Genomic DNA, 6,000 nt, shown 5'->3' on the forward strand with positions numbered 1-6,000 from the left:
CCCTCACATTATAAGCACCTACTGTCCTTGCAATATTAGTCAGAATGTGGAATGAAGGCAGGAAGGGGAAGCAATAAAGTTATGAAAGAGGGTAGTCAAGAAGTATTTATTTTATATTAAATATATTTAGTCTTACTTTACTGTTTTTTATTAAATTGAACAACATTTTGGTTTAAGAGTAACATTACTCGCTTATTATTCAGAACATATAGTATCAGAGCAATAATCCAAATGGAATTAGTCAAGTATTCTTACAGAAGAACTACCCAGCTTTCATAATGTGTTGTGTTTTGCATGCTTTATTAACAAGACTGTGAAAACATAAAGAATAAAACAACCTACTTGCAGTTACCTTAATCCATTGAATTGCAATATGGATGTTCTTCACTGTGGCTTTCAGAAGCCACTGGGCAATTCTCACAGTAATGAGCAAAATCTTCACAAAAAAAAAGAAACTCTTTTTTCCTTTTGTAATATTCTAGTCTTCAGTGTGATCCACTATACTGTATTGGGATGTGCATTGTGTGCATGCACAGGTAAGGATAGCAAATCAAATTGTTTTCATGTAAAAAGAGCAATTCTATATTGGTTCCACTGTTTGGGACTTTCCTACAAATGAACATAAATATAAAATAATTTTTTTTATCTGTCTTTAGCATCCTCACAAATGGCTACACAGAATCCAACCCAACCTGTAAGGATAATAAAGGACCAGTTATAATTCAATCTGGAAAGGCATATTAACCTTTACCCAGTGTGGTCAGTATAACTGAAAAAAAAAATTGCATGTAGATACCTCCAGCTCATATACTAAATACTCATATACTAAACCAGCAGTTTTATAATCTGTTTCTAAATCTAAAAAAGTTTCATTTAAAACTGAACAGATTTTTACTGAGAACAACCTCCTAAATAGAAACAATGTGAACCTCTACAGGACTCAAAAAGAGTAAAGAAAGTGATTGGCAGGACACTGCTCTTTATATTGGCAGTGAAACATTGTATAATCCTCACTTCAGTTTCTTTGTTGCTATTTTGTATGTGTACAAAGGCTTGAAAAATGCAAGTCTTCATTTTACGAGTGCATCTAATTGTTTTACTTTCTGCTGTCTTGAGGCCAACTTTTTCTTCACAGCAGCTACACTATCTCAGACTGCTTAATAATTAACAGAAATCATAACATTTAGAGTAGAAATAAATTACAGGCAGAAAACCTCCCCCAAGTGCACCACTCAGAACAAAAGAGAAACAATGCCTCATTTAGTAACAATCCTCCCACCCTTCTTCCTCGCTTCCTTTCCAACAAGTTTTCTTGGCTTAGCTGGCTGACTGCTTCTTCCTGGAAATAGGTCAGCTCCCAGCCTGAGAGCCTCTGTGTGTGTGAAAGCCACAGACACTGCCTTCCACTTGCAAGGGCTCAGAATGCAAGAAGCTGCACTGAGGAGTTATCAATAACCTTCTATAAATCATCCCAAACCTGATAGGATGTGAATTGTGACTGAAAAGTTGGAGAGACTGTGATAACACAACCAGGGACTGTCTATTTTTGCTGTTCTGACACTGCTGCAGAATAAGAGATCTAATTAAATTTATCCACAACTTCATTAGTTACTCTACAAGACTTGTCTTTCTCCTCCTTTCACAACTCCCTACTTGTGGCCCAGACATTGCCCTCCTTGGCTGCCAGAGCAGACAAATAAACTGCTCTTCATCTGTAGTTAAGAAATCCAGACAACCTGCTATACACACGAGGACTGATTCCAAACAAATGGTTAGGAGCTGCTCCTGCAGGACTGACAACTTCCTATGAATTTTTAATAAAGACACCAAGTATTCAAACCTACTCAAATTGATTATCTTGGCACGTTTCCATCCATGTTTTCAGTGGGGAAAAGCTTTATTTTACAGAAAATTCACTTAAATTTCATCTTTTTGTTATAACATGCAGTTTTTCTTTTATCTTGGTACTAACAGGATTGTTCAGCTTTGTCCTTAGAGTACAACAATTTTTTCTCAACACCACAAAGAGATTAAAAGTATGTGAGGGCAACAAGCTGGACACTCATGTATGTTGTATATGCAGTTGTCACTGGCCTTCACAAGTAATGACAATAAACAAAAAACCTTGCATGTTCCCCTATGATAAAAACTGACTTTCCAAGTATTTCACTCCAGCAGTTTCTCTTCCCTTGTGTCCACATTATCAGTGGTTGTGTTTTCTCTTTTTTTAAACCAGGAATATTTCCAAATATAGCCAGAGAAGCCTGAGCCACATTACCACTGTAAGAGAGGAAATGCATGTCACCACACTGAAAGCAATGTGACTATCTGTACACCCTATATGCCACATTTGCTCATCTCAGTTGCTGTGAAAACACAATTGTACAAAGCAAAAATACAGGCTTTCACACAAATATCAAGAAGGGAAAGCAACTACAGGTATCTGTACTTTCCCACCCATATCACATTCTAGCCTATTTGAAAACTGCAGAGTATTATGACATTTTTGTTTGTTTTATTGTGTGTTTTATCATATTATATCACTGTTAAATGTGGCCTGAAAGGCTACACTAGAAAAAAGCTGAGGGTCTTGCCATCACCATCCATCTCTCTGCCACTCCAGTGTCACTGCCTGAAGCACGAGGACTGCAGTGGGTCCAGTGACCATTCCATCATACAATTTTTAAGACAGCATGTTTAATACTCTGTTCCTCCCTCACAGCTTCTGAAGCTGGCTGGGAGCTTAGCTCTGTGCACTGTACACAGACAGCCACAGAAATAAGAGCAGCTCAGCTGGGAAAAGTTTGCTACATCAGCTTCCTGCAACAAGAAAACCTCCTAAGCACCACAGGATATATAACAGAATACTTGGAAGAGCTATAATTATCAGAACATTTGTTCTCCTATGCCAGAAATAATGACTACTTCTCTCCTTTGATTTTAAAGGGAGCTCATGACTGGGCATCCTGAATGGTAGGCAGGTGGTCCCAATCACTCATCTGAAATTGCACCTTAATGCACCTTGAAATGATCAATTCTGCCACCAGATAGTGTCTAGGCAGAATTTTGGCATATTAAAATCAGGAAAACAATCCAGGAAGCCCAGAGTTCTGCAGCTAGCTAACCCACAATGAACCTAAAATTACCTGTCACTTAGGTTTCATTACAAAAAGTTGCACAAAAGTTTAGAATATGAATCAGGTGTAGAAGCAGCCCTGTCTAAGAGCAAAGTATTCTACCCTACTGTTAACCTGCTCTGATACAACAGTATGAGGCAATGAAGGACTTTCAACTTACTTATTTCTACTTGAAATAATTAAATTATTTAACTAAATAGCTAAGTTACTTCTTTTTACACTCAACCAAATTACCAAATGTGAATTGCACAGGTAGTTGGGCCAAAAATGCCAACTCAGAACTCTTCCTAGCTAAGTGCCCAGACATTAGGCCACAGGAAAGATGAATCTTTGCCTGTCTGGAAGCATGAATATACATCCTGGGATAAGCTGAGAGTCTGTTTCAATATACAGGGTAGAGGCTGCTTGTCTGACTGCTTTATTGCCAGGTAGCAAAAATGCTTCTGGAAAACAACACCGAGAGGTGAATCCACATCACTGTGATCCTCAAGGGATAACTAGACCCATATTTCCCAGGTGACTATTACCATTACTTCTGAAGCAGCTACCTCTTGACAAAAACCTGAACTGGATATCTGTCTCCCAAAATTCTTCCCCATCCTTGACCTCAGCAGAAGAAGGCACCTCATGCTGGTGCCTGAGAAGGATGGAGTTCCAACACCCTCGATCCACTCTTAGCTGCTGGATTCTTCTTGCTTTGCAAGAAGTTGATTTTTGTGCATTTTAAAGTGCTGAGTCCAAAGCACCCAGCCCTGCACACTGGGACAGGGGAAGCATGTTTTAGGTGAAGTAGTGAGGCTGCAGCAGGTACTCTGCCAGCCCTTGGCCCACACACCACAGTGGGTCCAGTGGCCAGGTTGGTGACAGGCTACCTGTAGTCACAGTTCAGAAGGAAGTTATCTCCATTTTTTTTTTTTCTTTTGTAAAATGCAGCCATTGTATATTTTGGGGTCAGAGAGAAGGGCCCATGTACATTTAAGAAGAGTTTTCTGGAGATAATACTTGCTTCCACAAAAGCAGAACAGTTGCTTTTTTGTCTTCACAGAACCAAAGTCTATTGTAGCTCCCAGCTTCTCACAAGGAAAACTCCAGAGACTCAAGTACTTCTTTGCTGTTCAATATGATGAACTGGCTTTTGGCAGCTTGGAAGGGAAAACAAAAAATTAAAAAAAAAAACTCGTACCAACCCCCACTCCACCCCCTACAAAAAATAACAAAAAAAAGAAGAGAGTAGAGACATAGAAAAGAAAGGATAGATATTTGGCTAGAGTTAAATGGATAACTATTATTAGCCAGAGCTGAAGGACTACTATGTGAGTAGCGCTGCTGGATTTTTTTCTCTGTTTATTGTTTTGCCCATCTTAGTAAGAGTCCCTTTTCAGTCATTTCTGCTATTTTATATTTGACCTACTTCAGCCACATTTAAATGGGAACTATATTTAGTGAGGACAGTTAATAGAAGTGTCATGTCACTTAATTTTTTCTATGCAGGAAAGGTTAGCTAAATTGTCATTTTGAGGAATTTCAGCAAAATCTGAGTTTAATACTATAGATTCAACCAGTTCTATGTGCATCTAAAGTACTGCATATAAAGACATCTGAATTTTACACTACTCGGTAAGAATATTGGATAGAATAGTTTTTAAATTCATTATTATAGACTGCTGTCATTATCTTATTAGAATTTACCGGTAAGAAAATAGAATCACTAAAAATTATTTAATAAAATGTGCTATTCTTTAGTTAGCAATTAATATTCTCTTTAAACAAGAAATTCAAATAAGAATACAGGCACAGGGACATTTGAGTCACACACTCTCCTCTGCAGTGATATTTGGTAATTATCTAGGATGCACTAGTTGCTTCAGGACATAATACTGCACTTGCTGCTGCTTTGGACAGGTGCCTCAAAGGGATTCTTTTGGTTTACTCTCCTTATTGTAGCATGTAGATATTAAGAAACCAGGACACAAACCCTTGACGCAAGTTGCCCTGGTTTGACACCTATGTAGACATCTACTCAACTAAGAGAATGGGACCAGCCAAGAATAAACTTAGGTCTGAAGTGCTGTAATTTACTGTTTTGTTCTTTTGGCCAAATATATAAAGAAGTAGAACTGGTGTGCTTTCACAGCTGGAGGGAAACTTGAACAGTTACAGAAAGTGAGGAATTATGAGAAGTAGCTGCTGTGCGCTTGGAAATTTAGACACACTGATAGCTAATTCCACTGGTTTACCTGTGGGCAGCTGCCTAACTTCAGGCAGCACAGAGCATGGCACAAGCATATCCCCCAGAAAGTGCTGGGTTGACAACTTCTAGTAACAGCATCTTCAGCTGCACTAAGCACACAGAACCCAGCACAAGGCAGCTACTCCTCAGTCAGGTAAGAACACTGATCCTGCAGCTGGCTGAGGCAAGTATTTACCAGGTAATCCAGTGGGTGAAGCAGCCTGGTCATCTGTAATCTCATCACCACACACAACTTTCTATTGCAGTCTTAACACAGCATCAACTGTTGCCACCTTTCCTTGTTTAAGGTCCCTTATGTTTGAGACAGATAGCTAGACAGGCAGATAGATTAGCTGTCATATAGATAAAAGGTAAAAACCTAGTTCAATCCTTCACACCCATCTGCTTACAACTCATCTGTCCATCCTCAAACTCCACTATCTCCTTAGGTATTTCTGCTGTGCAATATGCCTCCTCCCTGAAGTCTGCTGTTGATAGTAATTTCCCCCAAGATTTCTTTATTGTCTGTCCTTTAGAAATAACTAACAATGTTACCCAAGGAGCTTTGTATGATTAAGAAAATAAAAATGCAACTGTATGATATGAGGGAAGAATGATAAACTTGGAAGCAGG

The sequence above is a fragment of the Zosterops lateralis genome (genome assembly GCF_965231275.1).
Source record: "Zosterops lateralis genome assembly, chromosome: Z".
In the NCBI taxonomy this organism is placed as follows: Eukaryota; Metazoa; Chordata; class Aves; order Passeriformes; family Zosteropidae; genus Zosterops; species Zosterops lateralis.